At 58.3% G+C, this 17,500-nt stretch overlaps 1 pseudogene; it reads right to left on the bottom strand.

The window, feature by feature from the left end:
• LOC147036946 (18S ribosomal RNA) lies at window positions 1–713 on the bottom strand (annotated as a pseudogene; the record flags this gene model as incomplete).
• Between the last annotated feature and the right edge of the window lie 16,787 nt (window positions 714–17,500).

Below are 17,500 nucleotides of genomic sequence, written 5' to 3' on the forward strand. Positions count from 1 at the left end.
GGTCCAACTACGAGCTTTTTAACTGCAGCAACTTTAAGATACGCTATTGGAGCTGGAATTACCGCGGCTGCTGGCACCAGACTTGCCCTCCAATGGGTTCTCGCCCAAGGGTTTGGACTGTGCTCATTCCAATTACAGGGCCTCGAAAGAGTCCTGTATTGTTATTTTTCGTCACTACCTCCCCGTGTCGGGAGTGGGTAATTTGCGCGCCTGCTGCCTTCCTTGGATGTGGTAGCCGTTTCTCAGGCTCCCTCTCCGGAATCGAACCCTGATTCCCCGTTACCCGTTGTCACCATGGTAGGCGCAGAAAGTACCATCGAAAGTTGATAGGGCAGACATTCGAATGAGACGTCGCCGCCGCGGAGGGCCGGCGATCGGCTGGAAGTTATCGAGGATCACCAAGGGAGGCCGGGCCGGACGCGCGGAGGGCCGCGGCGCGGCGCGTGAACGCCGGCGCGACCCCTGGGCCCGCGCGCCCGGGCACCGCGTGGGGTTTTGGGTCTGATAAATGCGCGCGTCCCCGGAGGTCGGCGCCCGTTGCATGTATTAGCTCTAGAATTGCCACAGTTATCCAAGTAACTGAGGAGCGATCAAAGGAACCATAACTGATTTAATGAGCCATTCGCAGTTTCGCTGTACGGGCCGTGTGCACTTAGACTTGCATGGCTTAATCTTTGAGACAAGCATATGCTACTGGCAGGATCAACCAGGTAGGAGAGAGGGTGGCTGGGTTAGCGCCTCTCGCTCGCCGGCCCGCCGGAGCGGGGGCTCGCGCGACTGTTTTTCCGGACGCCGGCCGCGGTTCGCGGGGGGCTCTAGGTGGTCTGACGCTGCCGCGGGGTGAGATGGATCGGGCTGGACCCGGCGCAGCCGAAGCCGAGGACGCGGAACCTCGAATGCGACCCTCGCGGACCCCTAAACGAGAGGAGCTGCGCCGGCCTCGTAAGACACCTCTTCTCCGGTGCTAGGTCGACCCCGACGCCGCTGGCCGCCGCCGCCGCCTTGCCGCTATCCCTCCGCACGTTTGGGGCCGGTGGCGACCCGCAGGACGGCCCGACAACTCGCTCGTTTGGCGGGCGATGCAAGGTTAGGCGAACTGGGCGGTAACTCGGGTTAGTCGAGGGGACTTCGCGGTGGACAGGGGGGTGCGAATCCGGCCGGGCGGCCCTTCGATGGAGCCTGGTGCAGGGACATTCAATGGGATGAGCCGCGCTCGCCGCGGAACCTTCGAGCGCCGCTACTCAGCAAGTAAACGAGAGGGAGCTGCGCCCGGCCTCGTAAGACGCCTCTTCTCCGGTGTGAGCGCCCCGACGCCGCTGGCCGCCGCCGCCGCCTTGCCGCTATCCCGCCGCGCGTTTGGGGAGGGAGGGCGACCCGTAGGACGGCCCGCCGACTACACGACCGTTTGGCAGAGCGAGTGCAAGGTTAGGCGAGCTGGGCGGTAACTCGGGTTAGTCTGGGGAGACTCGCGGTGGACAGGGTGGCGCGAATCCGGCCGGGCGGCCCCATCGATTAAGCATTGGTAGGGAGCCGAGGATGAGCCGTGGCGAAGTGGCCTCGGAGGCGGTCCGTGGGGGACGACGGGGGGGGGACGGGCGTCGGCCCTCCGGCCCGAGCAGAGAACGTTCGGTCACCCAAGCGGGAATCTGCGCCCCGGCCCGAGTCGGACTCGGTCGGTGCGGCCCGCTGAGGCCCTCAACTATTCCCGTACGCGGGGGTCGGGAGCTGCGGCGCTGCGCCGGCGACTTACCCGCGCGAGGCACGCACTGCGTGCGGCCAGGATGCGGAGTTGGATCGGCGCTGGTTGGGAACCCTCGGGGAACGAAGGCGGACGGCGGCCAGCCGGCGCCGACGAACCCGTCGGGGAGGGGGCTGGTGGCAGGCGCGATCGGCACTATTGCTGACTGCCGGGAGGGAAGCTGCGCCCCGGCCGAGTCAGACTCAGCCGTTGCGGCCCCCCCGAGCCCGCAGCGCGTAGCGCGGAAGCCATACGCCCCCCCCGATGCGGAGCGACAGACGCCCCCGCGACCGCGGTTGGTCGGGAAGGCTTTTCGGATAGAGGTCGGACGGTGTGTGTGGACGGCTTCCCGTGGTGCCGCCGCTATCAAGCCGGAGGGTTTGAGAAACGACATTCGCGGAAGGACCGGCGCGGCCGGCGGACGCTCGCACGCGCGGCGCCCGACACTCAGCCGCTCGCTCGGCTCCGTGGATCGTGGCTAGGTGGATGGATGCCAAACCGGGTCGTCTCGGTCTCGCCGCAGTACGGTCGCGCCGGGGCCTGCGGGGCGGCGCGGGGAGCGCACGCTCACGCGGCGGCCGGGGCGCTAGAGTGCGACCCGCAGTGGGTAGGAACCGTCACCCGACGTCGGACGAGCCGAGGCCGATGGGGGCCCTACCAAGGCGGGTCATGAGTGCCAGTCGGTCAGTTGGGTGAGGGGGGTACTCGGAGGCCCGCCGGGAGCAGACGGGCGACCGGGGATGGGGGGCGTACGCGGGCGGGCGCCGGGAGAAGACGGCCCGTCCGGGTCGAATCTCGGCCTGTGTTTTCGGAGCCGGCCGGGCATCACGCTCCCTCCTTGGATGGACAACATTCGTAGTTGACACTTTGTGTCATTTTATCCGAGCGGGCGGGCGCCTCGAGAGGCGGACCGTCCGGGGCGACTCTCGGCCTGTGTTTTCGGAGCCGGCCGGGCATCACGCTCCCTCCTTGGATGGACAACATTCGTAGTTGACACTTTGTGTCATTTTATCCGAGCGGGCGGGCGCCTCGAGAGGCGGACCGTCCGGGGCGACTCTCGGCCTGTGTTTTCGGAGCCGGCCGGGCCTCACGCTCCCTCCTTGGATGGACAACATTCGTAGTTGACACTTTGTGTCATTTTATCCGAGCGGGCGGGCGCCGCGAGGCGGACCGTCCGGGGCGACTCTCGGCCTGTGTTTTCGGAGCCGGCCGGGCATCACGCTCCCTCCTTGGATGGACAACATTCGTAGTTGACACTTTGTGTCATTTTATCCGAGCGGGCGGGCGCCTCGAGAGGCGGACCGTCCGGGGCGACTCTCGGCCTGTGTTTTCGGAGCCGGCCGGGCCTCAAGCTCCCTCCTTGGATGGACAACATTCGTAGTTGACACTTTGTGTCATTTTATCCGAGCGGGCGGGCGCCGCGAGGCGGACCGTCCGGGGCGACTCTCGGCCTGTGTTTAAGGAGCCGGCCGGGCATCACGCTCCTTCCTTGGATGGACAACATTCGCAGTTGACACTTTGTGTCATTTTATCCGAGCAGACGGGCGCCTCGAGAGGCGGACCGTCCGGGGCGACTCTCGGCCTGTGTTTTCGGAGCCGGCGGGCATCACGCTCCCTCCTTGGATGGACAACATTCGTAGTTGACACTTTGTGTCATTTTATCCGAGCGGGCGGGCGCCTCGAGAGGCGGACCGTCCGGGGCGACTCTCGGCCTGTGTTTTCGGAGCCGGCCGGGCCTCAAGCTCCCTCCTTGGATGGACAACATTCGTAGTTGACACTTGTGTCATTTTATCCGAGCGGGCGGGCGCCGCGAGGCGGACCGTCCGGGGCGACTCTCGGCCTGTGTTTAAGGAGCCGGCCGGGCATCACGCTCCTTCCTTGGATGGACAACATTCGCAGTTGACACTTTGTGTCATTTTATCCGAGCAGACGGGCGCCTCGAGAGGCGGACCGTCCGGGGCGACTCTCGGCCTGTGTTTTCGGAGCCGGCCGGGCATCACGCTCCCTCCTTGGATGGACAACATTCGTAGTTGACACTTTGTGTCATTTTATCCGAGCGGGCGGGCGCCTCGAGAGGCGGACCGTCCGGGGCGACTCTCGGCCTGTGTTTTCGGAGCCGGCCGGGCCTCAAGCTCCCTCCTTGGATGGACAACATTCGTAGTTGACACTTTGTGTCATTTTATCCGAGCGGGCGGGCGCCGCGAGGCGGACCGTCCGGGGCGACTCTCGGCCTGTGTTTAAGGAGCCGGCCGGGCATCACGCTCCTTCCTTGGATGGACAACATTCGCAGTTGACACTTTGTGTCATTTTATCCGAGCAGACGGGCGCCGCGAGGCGGACCGTCCGGGCGGACTCTCGGCCTGTGTTTTCGGAGCCGGCCGGGCATCACGCTCCCTCCTTGGATGGACAACATTCGTAGTTGACACTTTGTGTCATTTTATCCGAGCAGACGGGCGCCGCGAGGCTGACCGTCCGGGGCGACTCTCGGCCTGTGTTTAAGGAGCCGGCCGGGCATCACGCTCCTTCCTTGGATGGACAACATTCGCAGTTGACACTTTGTGTCATTTTGTTCGGCCTGTGTTTAAGGAGGCGGCCGTCCTCCACTCGGTCCGTGTTTAAGGAGCGACACTCGCGCTCCGGTTCGGCCTGTATTTAGGGAGGCGGCCGTCCTCCGCTTGGTCTGTGTTAAGGGCGACACTCGGTCCATGTTTGAGGAGCCTGGCCCTGACGCTCCTCTCCGGCCTGTGTTTAAGGAGGCGGCCGTCCTCCCCTTGGTCTGTGTTAAGGGCGACACTCGGTCCATGTTTGAGGAGCCTGGCCCTGACGCTCCTCTCCGGCCTGTGTTTAAGGAGGCGGCCGTCCTCCCCTTGGTCTGTGTTAAGGGCGACACTCGGTCCATGTTTGAGGAGCCTGGCCCTGACGCTCCTCTCCGGCCTGTGTTTAAGGAGGCGGCCGTCCTCCCCTTGGTCTGTGTTAAGGGCGACACTCGGTCCATGTTTGAGGAGCCTGGCCCTGACGCTCCTCTCCGGCCTGTGTTTAAGGAGGCGGCCGTCCTCCCCTTGGTCTGTGTTAAGGGCGACACTCGGTCCATGTTTGAGGAGCCTGGCCCTGACGCTCCTCTCCGGCCTGTGTTTAAGGAGGCGGCCGTCCTCCCCTTGGTCTGTGTTAAGGGCGACACTCGGTCCATGTTTGAGGAGCCTGGCCCTGACGCTCCTCTCCGGCCTGTGTTTAAGGAGGCGGCCGTCCTCCCCTTGGTCTGTGTTAAGGGCGACACTCGGTCCGTGTTTAAGGAGCCTGGCCCTCGCGCTCCGGTTCGGCCTGTATTTAGGGAGGCGGCCGTCCTCCGCTTGGTCTGTGTTAAGGGCGACACTCGGTCCATGTTTGAGGAGCCTGGCCCTGACGCTCCTCTCCGGCCTGTGTTTAAGGAGGCGGCCGTCCTCCCCTTGGTCTGTGTTAAGGGCGACACTCGGTCCGTGTTTAAGGAGCCTGGCCCTCGCGCTCCGGTTCGGCCTGTATTTAGGGAGGCGGCCGTCCTCCGCTTGGTCTGTGTTAAGGGCGACACTCGGTCCGTGTTTAAGGAGCCGGCCCTGACGCTCCTCTTCGGCCTGTGTTTAAGGAGGCGGCCGTCCTCCACTTCCTTCCATGCACCACCACATTCGCAGTTGACACTTTGCCATTTTTTCAGAGAGGTGACACTTAGTCGTTTTTTCGAAAGTTGACACTTAGCCGTTTTTTCGAAAGTTGACACTTTGCCGTTTTTTCAGAGAGGTGACACTTTGTCGTTTTTTCGAAAGTTGACACTTAGCCGTTTTTTCGAAAGTTGACACTTAGCCGTTTTTTCGAAAGTTGACACTTAGCCGTTTTTTCGAAAGTTGACACTTAGTCACTTTTTCGCCACAGTGACACCTCCAGCGCGTGCCACGGCGCTTTTCAGGTCTTCTATCCGACCTTGTGCTGTCGAGGACGGCGTGTCCGACGCCGTGGGGAGACCAGCACCATCTCCTCCATACTCGTAAACGGGGTGCTTTGGAAAACGGGGGGAAAGTCGATGAGTACACTGACTACTGGGACCATTTCATTGTACTCTGGCGCACCTGAAGACCAAAAAAGGTACTGCACCTTAGCCCGGGTACCTCACCCCCTGGTACCTCGAGGAGAACTTAGAAAAATTTCGACAAATTTTTGGTGAGCTCCAGGGAGAGAGGCTGATTTTTCGCTTTTTGAGGCCGACCGCCGAACCGGCGCGGGGCGGACTCACAAGCCCCGCAGAGCCGTGGGCACTTAGTCGTTTTTTCAGAGAGGCGACACTTAGTCGTTTTTTCAGAGGCGACACTTAGTCGTTTTTTCGAAAGTTGACACTTAGCCGTTTTTTCGAAAGTCGACACTTAGCCGTTTTTTTGGAAAGTTGACACTTAGTCGTTTTTTCGAAAGTTGACACTTAGTCGTTTTTTCGCCACAATTGGCTCTGAGCTCCAGGGGAGAGCCTGGTTTTGCCTTATTTCAGGCCGGCTGGGGAACCGGCGCGGGTCGGATGCACGAGCCCGGCAGAGCCGTGGGCACTTAGAAAATTTTCGCCGATTAAGCTGGGACCTCCAGGCGGAGACCGGCATTCCTCGTCCTCGGGGTTCGACCCAGGAACCGGCGCTGGGCAGACGCCGTAGCCACGCAGAGCCGTGGGCACTTAGAAAATATTCGCCAAGTTGGCTCTGAGCTCCAGGCGGAGAGGCTGGTTTTGCCTTATTTCAGGCCGGCTGGGGAACCGGCGCGGGTCGGATGCACGAGCCCGCAGAGCCGTGGGCACTTTGCCATTTTCTCAGAGTCGACACTTAGTCGTTTTTTCAGAGAGGCGACACTCTGTCGTTTTTTCGAAAGTTGACACTTTGCCGTTTTTTCAGAGAGGCGACACTTAGCCGTTTTTTCGAAAGTTGACACTTAGCCGTTTTTTCGAAAGTCGACACTTAGCCGTTTTTTCAGAGATGTGACACTTTGCCGTTTTTTCGAAAGTCGACACTTAGCCGTTTTTTCAGAGATGTGACACTTAGAAACTTTTTGCCAAGTTGGCTGTGAGCTCCAGGAGGAGACCGTTATTTTTCGTCATTCGAGGCCGACTGCGGAACCGGCGCTGGGCGGACGCCAAAGCTCGGCAGGGCCGTGGGCACTTAGAAACTTTTTGCCAAGTTGGCTGTGAGCTCCAGGAGGAGACCGTTATTTTTCGTCATTCGAGGCCGACTGCGGAACCGGCGCTGGGCGGACGCCAAAGCTCGGCAGGGCCGTGGGCACTTAGAAACTTTTTGCCAAGTTGGCTGTGAGCTCCAGGAGGAGACCGTTATTTTTCGTCATTCGAGGCCGACTGCGGAACCGGCGCTGGGCGGACGCCAAAGCTCGGCAGGGCCGTGGGCACTTAGAAACTTTTTGCCAAGTTGGCTGTGAGCTCCAGGAGGAGACCGTTATTTTTCGTCATTCGAGGCCGACTGCGGAACCGGCGCTGGGCGGACGCCAAAGCTCGGCAGGGCCGTGGGCACTTAGAAACTTTTTGCCAAGTTGGCTGTGAGCTCCAGGAGGAGACCGTTATTTTTCGTCATTCGAGGCCGACTGCGGAACCGGCGCTGGGCGGACGCCAAAGCTCGGCAGGGCCGTGGGCACTTAGAAACTTTTTGCCAAGTTGGCTGTGAGCTCCAGGAGGAGACCGTTATTTTTCGTCATTCGAGGCCGACTGCGGAACCGGCGCTGGGCGGACGCCAAAGCTCGGCAGGGCCGTGGGCACTTAGAAACTTTTTGCCAAGTTGGCTGTGAGCTCCAGGAGGAGACCGTTATTTTTCGTCATTCGAGGCCGACTGCGGAACCGGCGCTGGGCGGACGCCAAAGCTCGGCAGGGCCGTGGGCACTTAGAAACTTTTTGCCAAGTTGGCTGTGAGCTCCAGGAGGAGACCGTTATTTTTCGTCATTCGAGGCCGACTGCGGAACCGGCGCTGGGCGGACGCCAAAGCTCGGCAGGGCCGTGGGCACTTAGAAACTTTTTGCCAAGTTGGCTGTGAGCTCCAGGAGGAGACCGTTATTTTTCGTCATTCGAGGCCGACTGCGGAACCGGCGCTGGGCGGACGCCAAAGCTCGGCAGGGCCGTGGGCACTTAGAAACTTTTTGCCAAGTTGGCTGTGAGCTCCAGGAGGAGACCGTTATTTTTCGTCATTCGAGGCCGACTGCGGAACCGGCGCTGGGCGGACGCCAAAGCTCGGCAGGGCCGTGGGCACTTAGAAACTTTTTGCCAAGTTGGCTGTGAGCTCCAGGAGGAGACCGTTATTTTTCGTCATTCGAGGCCGACTGCGGAACCGGCGCTGGGCGGACGCCAAAGCTCGGCAGGGCCGTGGGCACTTAGAAACTTTTTGCCAAGTTGGCTGTGAGCTCCAGGAGGAGACCGTTATTTTTCGTCATTCGAGGCCGACTGCGGAACCGGCGCTGGGCGGACGCCAAAGCTCGGCAGGGCCGTGGGCACTTAGAAACTTTTTGCCAAGTTGGCTGTGAGCTCCAGGAGGAGACCGTTATTTTTCGTCATTCGAGGCCGACTGCGGAACCGGCGCTGGGCGGACGCCAAAGCTCGGCAGGGCCGTGGGCACTTAGAAACTTTTTGCCAAGTTGGCTGTGAGCTCCAGGAGGAGACCGTTATTTTTCGTCATTCGAGGCCGACTGCGGAACCGGCGCTGGGCGGACGCCAAAGCTCGGCAGGGCCGTGGGCACTTAGAAACTTTTTGCCAAGTTGGCTGTGAGCTCCAGGAGGAGACCGTTATTTTTCGTCATTCGAGGCCGACTGCGGAACCGGCGCTGGGCGGACGCCAAAGCTCGGCAGGGCCGTGGGCACTTAGAAACTTTTTGCCAAGTTGGCTGTGAGCTCCAGGAGGAGACCGTTATTTTTCGTCATTCGAGGCCGACTGCGGAACCGGCGCTGGGCGGACGCCAAAGCTCGGCAGGGCCGTGGGCACTTAGAAACTTTTTGCCAAGTTGGCTGTGAGCTCCAGGAGGAGACCGTTATTTTTCGTCATTCTAGGCCGGCTGCAGAACCGGCGCGGGTCGGATGCACGAGCCCGCAGAGCCGTGGGCACTTTGCCACTTTTTCGCCACAATTGGCTGTGAGCTCCAGGAGGAGACCGTTATTTTTCGTCATTCTAGGCCGGTTGCAGAACCGGCGCGGCTCGGATGCACGAGCCCGCAGAGCCGTGGGCACTTAGAAAATTTTCAGAGAGGCGACACTTTGCCATTTTTTCAGAGAGGTGACACTTAGTCGTTTTTTCGAAAGTTGACACTTAGCCGTTTTTTCGAAAGTTGACACTTAGTCGTTTTTTCGAAAGTTGACACTTAGTCGTTTTTTCGCCAAAGTGCCCACCTCCAGCGCGTGCCACGGCGCTTTCCAGGTCTTCTATCCGACCTTGTGCTGTCGAGGACGGCGTGTCCGACGCCGTGGGGAGACCAGCACCATCTCCTCCATACTCGTAAACGAGGTGCTTTGGAAAACGGGGGGAAAGTCGATGAGTACACTGACTACTGGGACCATTTCATTGTACTCTGGCGCACCTGAAGACCAAAAAAGGTACTGCACCTTAGCCCGGGTACCTCACCCCCTGGTACCTCGAGGAGAACTTAGAAAAATTTCGACAAATTTTTGGTGAGCTCCAGGGAGAGAGGCTGATTTTTTGCTTTTTGAGGCCGACCGCCGAACCGGCGCGGGGCGGACTCACAAGCCCCGCAGAGCCGTGGGCACTTAGTCGTTTTTTCGAAAGTTGACACTTAGCCGTTTTTTCGAAAGTTGACACTTAGCCGTTTTTTCGAAAGTCGACACTTAGCCGTTTTTTCGAAAGTTGACACTTAGTCGTTTTTTCGCCGATTTTGCTGGGACCTCCAGGCGAGGACCGGCGTTTTTCGTCTTCCGGGTCCGACCCGGGAACCAGCGCCGAGCGGACACATTCGCTCGCTAGTGCCGTTGGCACTTAGAAAATTTTTCGTTTGTCATGAGCTCCGGGCGGAGACCGGCGTTTTTCGTCTTCCGGGTTCGACCCGGGAACCAGCGCCGAGCGGACACATTCGCTCGCTAGTGCCGTTGGCACTTAGAAAATTTTTCGTTTGTCATGAGCTCCGGGCGGAGAGCGGCGTTTTTCGTCTTCCGGGTTCGACCCGGGAACCAGCGCCGAGCGGACACATTCGCTCGCTAGTGCCGTTGGCACTTAGAAAATTTTTCGTTTGTCATGAGCTCCGGGCGGAGACCGGCGTTTTTCGTCTTCCGGGTTCGACCCGGGAACCAGCGCCGAGCGGACACATTCGCTCGCTAGTGCCGTTGGCACTTAGAAAATTTTTCGTTTGTCATGAGCTCCGGGCGGAGACCGGCGTTTTTCGTCTTCCGGGTTCGACCCGGGAACCAGCGCCGAGCGGACACATTCGCTCGCTAGTGCCGTTGGCACTTAGAAAATTTTTCGTTTGTCATGAGCTCCGGGCGGAGAGCGGCGTTTTTCGTCTTCCGGGTTCGACCCGGGAACCAGCGCCGAGCGGACACATTCGCTCGCTAGTGCCGTTGGCACTTAGAAAATTTTTCATTTGTCATGAGCTCCGGGCGGAGAGCGGCGTTTTTCGTCTTCCGGGTTCGACCCGGGAACCAGCGCCGAGCGGACACATTCGCTCGCTAGTGCCGTTGGCACTTAGAAAATTTTTCGTTTGTCATGAGCTCCGGGCGGAGAGCGGCGTTTTTCGTCTTCCGGGTTCGACCCGGGAACCAGCGCCGAGCGGACACATTCGCTCGCTAGTGCCGTTGGCACTTAGAAAATTTTTCGTTTGTCATGAGCTCCGGGCGGAGACCGGCGTTTTTCGTCTTCCGGGTTCGACCCGGGAACCAGCGCCGAGCGGACACATTCGCTCGCTAGTGCCGTTGGCACTTAGAAAATTTTTCGTTTGTCATGAGCTCCGGGCGGAGACCGGCATTTTTCGTCATTCGAGGCCGACGGGGGAACCAGCCGGAGCGGACACGTTTGCTCGGAAGAGCCGTTGGCACTTAGAAAAAATTCCGTGTCTCGTGAGCTCCAGGGGGGACAGGCTGGTTTTATTCATCCGTAGCCGACATGGGAACCAGCGCGGAGCGGATTGGTGTTGCGCTGGCATATACCTCATCTCTCTCAGGAGTCCCCCCCTTATACGTGCCGATGGTGTTTTGGAAAACGGGGGGTAACTGGATGAGTACACTGACTAGGGGGACCAGTACACTAGCGAGGGGGACCAGTACACTGACTAGTGGGACCAACACACTATGAGCGCCTGGTACCTAAAATGGAAGTATAGAGGCCGAATTTCGGGCAAGATCACGCCGGGTTAGGCTTCCAGGACCTCGGCTAAGCAATTTTAACGGGTCGCCCGGTTCTTTTTTGATCCAGCCCGGTTCTTTTTTTTATCCAGCCCGGTTCTTTTTACACTTCCAGCTGGAGCTCGGGAGCGGCTTTTTGCACAAGAACACGCCGTGTTAGGCTTCCAGGACCTCGGCTAAGCAATTTTAACGGGTCGCCCGGTTCTTTTTTTTTATCCAGCCCGGTTCTTTTTTTATCCAGCCCGGTTCTTTTTACACTTCCAGCTGGAGCTCGGGAGCGGCTTTTTGCACAAGAACACGCCGTGTTAGGCTTCCAGGACCTCGGCTAAGCAATTTTAACGGGTCGCCCGGTTCTTTTTTTTATCCAGCCCGGTTCTTTTTTTATCCAGCCCGGTTCTTTTTACACTTCCAGCTGGAGCTCGGGAGCGGCTTTTTGCACAAGATCACGCCGTGTTAGGCTTCCAGGACCTCGGCTAAGCAATTTTAACGGGTCGCCCGGTTCTTTTTTGATCCAGCCCGGTTCTTTTTTTTATCCAGCCTGGTTCTTTTTACACTTCCAGCTGGAGCTCGGGAGCGGCTTTTTGCACAAGAACACGCCGTGTTAGGCTTCCAGGACCTCGGCTAAGCAATTTTAACGGGTCGCCCGGTTCTTTTTTGATCCAGCCCGGTTCTTTTTTTTATCCAGCCTGGTTCTTTTTACACTTCCAGCTGGAGCTCGGGAGCGGCTTTTTGCACAAGATCACGCCGTGTTAGGCTTCCAGGACCTCGGCTAAGCAATTTTAACGGGTCGCCCGGTTCTTTTTTGAACCAGCCCGGTTCTTTTTTTGATCCAGCCCGGTTCTTTTTAAACTTCCAGCTGGAGCTCGGGAGCGGCTTTTTGCACAAGATCACGCCGGGTTAGGCTTCCAGGACCTCGGCTAAGCAATTTTAACGGGTCGCCCGGTTCTTTTTTGATCCAGCCCGGTTCTTTTTTTTATCCAGCCTGGTTCTTTTTACACTTCCAGCTGGAGCTCGGGAGCGGCTTTTTGCACAAGATCACGCCGTGTTAGGCTTCCAGGACCTCGGCTAAGCAATTTTAACGGGTCGCCCGGTTCTTTTTTGATCCAGCCCGGTTCTTTTTTTATCCAGCCCGGTTCTTTTTACACTTCCAGCTGGAGCTCGGGAGCGGCTTTTTGCACAAGATCACGCCGTGTTAGGCTTCCAGGACCTCGGCTAAGCAATTTTAACGGGTCGCCCGGTTCTTTTTTGATCCAGCCCGGTTCTTTTTTTTATCCAGCCCGGTTCTTTTTACACTTCCAGCTGGAGCTCGGGAGCGGCTTTTTGCACAAGATCACGCCGTGTTAGGCTTCCAGGACCTCGGCGAAGCAATTTTAACGGGTCGCCCGGTTCTTTTTTGATCCAGCCCGGTTCTTTTTTTTATCCAGCCCGGTTCTTTTTACACTTCCAGCTGGAGCTCGGGAGCGGCTTTTTGCACAAGATCACGCCGGGTTAGGCTTCCAGGACCTCGGCTAAGCAATTTTAACGGGTCGCCCGGTTCTTTTTTGATCCAGCCCGGTTCTTTTTTTATCCAGCCCGGTTCTTTTTACACTTCCAGCTGGAGCTCGGGAGCGGCTTTTTGCACAAGATCACGCCGGGTTAGGCTTCCAGGACCTCGGCTAAGCAATTTTAACGGGTCCCCCGGTTCTTTTTTGATCCAGCCCGGTTCTTTTTTTATCCAGCCCGGTTCTTTTTACACTTCCAGCTGGAGCTCGGGAGCGGCTTTTTGCACAAGATCACGCCGTGTTAGGCTTCCAGGACCTCGGCTAAGCAATTTTAACGGGTCGCCCGGTTCTTTTTTGAACCAGCCCGGTTCTTTTTTTGATCCAGCCCGGTTCTTTTTAAACTTCCAGCTGGAGCTCGGGAGCGGCTTTTTGCACAAGATCACGCCGGGTTAGGCTTCCAGGACCTCGGCTAAGCAATTTTAACGGGTCGCCCGGTTCTTTTTTGATCCAGCCCGGTTCTTTTTTTTATCCAGCCTGGTTCTTTTTACACTTCCAGCTGGAGCTCGGGACCGGCTTTTTGCACAAGATCACGCCGTGTTAGGCTTCCAGGACCTCGGCTAAGCAATTTTAACGGGTCGCCCGGTTCTTTTTTGATCCAGCCCGGTTCTTTTTTTATCCAGCCCGGTTCTTTTTACACTTCCAGCTGGAGCTCGGGAGCGGCTTTTTGCACAAGATCACGCCGTGTTAGGCTTCCAGGACCTCGGCTAAGCAATTTTAACGGGTCGCCCGGTTCTTTTTTGATCCAGCCCGGTTCTTTTTTTTATCCAGCCCGGTTCTTTTTACACTTCCAGCTGGAGCTCGGGAGCGGCTTTTTGCACAAGATCACGCCGGGTTAGGCTTCCAGGACCTCGGCAAAGCAATTTTAACGGGTCCCCCGGTTCTTTTTTGATCCAGCCCGGTTCTTTTTTTATCCAGCCCGGTTCTTTTTACACTTCCAGCTGGAGCTCGGGAGCGGCTTTTTGCACAAGATCACGCCGGGTTAGGCTTCCAGGACCTCGGCTAAGCAATTTTAACGGGTCCCCCGGTTCTTTTTTGATCCAGCCCGGTTCTTTTTTTATCCAGCCCGGTTCTTTTTACACTTCCAGCTGGAGCTCGGGAGCGGCTTTTTGCACAAGATCACGCCGTGTTAGGCTTCCAGGACCTCGGCTAAGCAATTTTAACGGGTCGCCCGGTTCTTTTTTGATCCAGCCCGGTTCTTTTTCCACTTCCAGCTGGAGCTCAGCAGCGGCTTTTTGCACAAGATCACGCCGGGTTAGGCTTCCAGGACCTCGGCTAAGCACTTCTAACGGGTCGCCCGGTTCTTTTTTTGAACCAGCCCGGTTCTTTTTACACTTCCAGCTGGAGCTCAGCAGCGGCTTTTTGCACAAGATCACGCCGGGTTAGGGTTCCAGGACCTCGGCTAAGCAATTTTAACGGGCCGCCCGGTTCTTTTTTTGATCCAGCCCGGTTCTTTTTACACTTCCAGCTGGAGCTCAGCAGCGGCTTTTTGCACAAGATCACGCCGGGTTAGGCTTCCAGGACCTCGGCTAAGCACTTCTAACGGGCCCTGGTCCACCCCTGCCAGCGCATTTCAAAACTTGGCATTAATTTCGACCTAAGAGACGAAGTCTGATTTTTTTCTACCACTTGGGCGGCCTTTTTGCACCCAGAACACCCGCACCGGCACCATAAATTCGAAGGGTGCCGAGTGCGTCGGCGCAGATTCTGCGACGGAGTGACACTTCCCTCTTGTGGACATTCGGCGGTAGGTGAAATGCGCACTCGGTCTTCTCTTTTCTTTTCCTTCCAGTGAAACTTTGGCAACATTCTGCGAGCTGCTGGCTTCCAGAACCTCGGCCAAGCAGGTGGAGGATTTTTTTCCACTTCCAGCTGGAGGTGAGGAGGGACTTTTTGGGCAAGATCACGCCGACTTAGCAAGCAAGGTGGAAGTGCCAGCATGCTCCGTGGCTGGAAGTGTGGATGTGGAGCTCCAGCACCCTCCCTGCCTATGGAAGTGTGGAGCTCCAGCACCCTCCCTGCCTATGGAAGTGTGGAGCTCCAGCACCCTCCCTGCCTATGGAAGTGTGGAGCTCCAGCACCCTCCCTGCCTATGGAAGTGTGGAGCTCCAGCACCCTCCCTGCCTATGGAAGTGTGGAGCTCCAGCACCCTCCCTGCCTATGGAAGTGTGGAGCTCCAGCACCCTCCCTGCCTATGGAAGTGTGGAGCTCCAGCACCCTCCCTGCCTATGGAAGTGTGGAGCTCCAGCACCCTCCCTGCCTATGGAAGTGTGGAGCTCCAGCACCCTCCCTGCCTATGGAAGTGTGGAGCTCCAGCACCCTCCCTGCCTATGGAAGTGTGGAGCTCCAGCACCCTCCCTGCCTATGGAAGTGTGGAGCTCCAGCACCCTCCCTGCCTATGGAAGAGCCACCTCCGCGGGCATGCTGCTCAACCACGCCGGCCCAGAGTTCCAGCAGCTCGGCTACACTCTCTCACAAGCCCCGCCTGGAGCTCCCCAGCCCGCCCCTGGTACCTCAACTACCGAGGCCAGCCGCTCGACCAGGCCGGCCCAGAGTTCCAGCCGCTCGGCTTCACTCTCTCACAAGCCCCGCCTGGAGCTCCCCAGCCCGCCCCTGGTACCTCAACTACCGAGGCCAGCCGCTCGACCACGCCGGCGCAGAGTTCCAGCCGCTCGGATAAGCTCTGCCACTCTCCCGCTAAGCAGCCACCGGTAACGGGGAAATGTCGCCGCCTTGTGGACACGCCCTTGTAAATGAATGGGCTTTCGCACTTAGTGCAATTTTCGCCAGCTCCGTGGCTGCAAGTATGGAGCTATGGAGCCACCAGCCAGGCTGGAGCTCTGGAGCTATGGAAGTTTGGAGCTCTGGAGCTATGGAGCTATGGAGCTATGGAGCTATGGAGCTATGGAGCTATGGAGCTCTGGGGCTATGGAGCTATGGAGCTATGGAGCTATGGAAGTATGGAGCTATGGAGCTATGGATGTATGGAGCTATGGAAGTATGGAGCTATGGAGCTATGGAAGTCTGGAGCTATGGAAGTATGGAGCTATGGAGCTATGGAAGTATGGAGCTATGGAGCTATGGAGCTATGGAGCTATGGAGCCACCAGCCAGCACCCTCCGTGGCTCAACCACACCGGCCCAGAGTTCCAGCCGCTCGGCTTCACTCTCTCACAAGCCCCGCCTGGAGCTCCCCAGCCCACCCCTGGTACCTCAACTACCGAGGCCAGCCGCTCGACCAGGCCGGCCGAGAGTTCCAGCCGCTCGGCTTCACTCTCTCACAAGACCCGCCTGGAGCTCCCCGGCCCACCCCTGGTACCTCAACTACCGAGGCCAGCCGCTCGACCACGCCGGCCGAGAGTTCCAGCCGCTCGGCTTCACTCTCTCACAAGACCCGCCTGGAGCTCCCCGGCCCACCCCTGGTACCTCAACTACCGAGGCCAGCCGTTCGACCACGCCGGCGCAGAGTTCCAGCCGCTCGGATAAGCTCTGTCACTCTCCTGCCGCGCAGCCACCGGTAACGGGGAAATGTCGCCGCCTTGTGGACACGCCCTTGTAAATGAATGGGCTTTCGCACTTAGTGCAATTTTCGCCAACTCTCTGACTGGAGCTATGGAAGTATGGAGCTATGGAGCCACCAGCCACCCAGGCTGGAGCTATGGAGCTCTGGAGGTATGGAGCTCTGGTGCTATGGAAGTATGGAGCTATGGAGCTATGGAAGTATGGAGCTATGGAGCTATGGAGCTCTGGAAGTATGGAGCTATGGTGCTATGGAGCTATGGAGCTATGGAGCTATGGAGCTCTGGAAGTATGGAGCTCTGGTGCTATGGAGCTATGGAGCTCTGGTGCTATGGAGCTATGGAGCTCTGGTGCTATGGAGCTCTGGTGCTATGGAGCTCTGGTGCTATGGAGCTATGGTGCTATGGAGCTATGGAGCTCTGGAGGTATGGAGCTCTGGAGGTATGGAGCTCTGGAGGTATGGAGCTCTGGTGCTATGGAGCTATGGAGCTCTGGTGCTATGGAGCTATGGAGCTCTGGTGCTATGGAGCTATGGAGCTCTGGTGCTATGGAGCTATGGAGCTATGGAGCCACCAGCCAGCACCCTCCGTGGCTGGATCAATGGAAGTGTTTTAGGTACCAGGCAGCCAAAGGGCCGGGGCCTCACGCTCGACCACGCCGGCGCAGAGTTCCAGCCGCTCGGATAAGCTCTGTCACTCACCCGCCGCGCAGCCACCGGTAACGGGGAAATGTCGCCGCCTGGCGGACACGCCGTTGTAAATGAATGGGCTTTCGCACTTAGTGCAATTTTCGCCAACTCTCTGACTGGAGCTATGGAAGTATGGAGCTATGGAGCCACCAGCCACCCAGGCTGGAGCTATGGAGCTCTGGAGCTATGGAGCTATGGAGCTCTGGTGCTATGGAGCTATGGAGCTCTGGTGCTATGGAGCTATGGAGCTGGTGCTATGGAGCTATGGAGCTCTGGTGCTATGGAGCTATGGAGCTCTGGTGCTATGGAGCTATGGAGCTCTGGTGCTATGGAGCTATGGAGCTCTGGAGGTATGGAGGTATGGAGCTCTGGTGCTATGGAGCTATGGAGCTCTGGTGCTATGGAGCTCTGGTGCTATGGAGCTATGGAGCTCTGGTGCTATGGAGCTATGGAGCTCTGGTGCTATGGAGCTATGGAGCTCTGGTGCTATGGAGCTCTGGTGCTATGGAGCTATGGAGCTCTGGTGCTATGGAGCTATGGAGCTCTGGTGCTATGGAGCTCTGGTGCTATGGAGCTATGGAGCTCTGGTGCTATGGAGCTCTGGAGCTCTGGAGGTATGGAGCTATGGAGGTATGGAGCCACCAGCCAGCACCCTCCGTGGCTGGATCAATGGAAGTGTTTTAG

Source organism: Syngnathus leptorhynchus, unplaced genomic scaffold (assembly GCF_054491065.1).
Source record: "Syngnathus leptorhynchus isolate UIUO unplaced genomic scaffold, UIUO_Slep HiC_scaffold_358, whole genome shotgun sequence".
NCBI lineage: Eukaryota > Metazoa > Chordata > Actinopteri > Syngnathiformes > Syngnathidae > Syngnathus > Syngnathus leptorhynchus.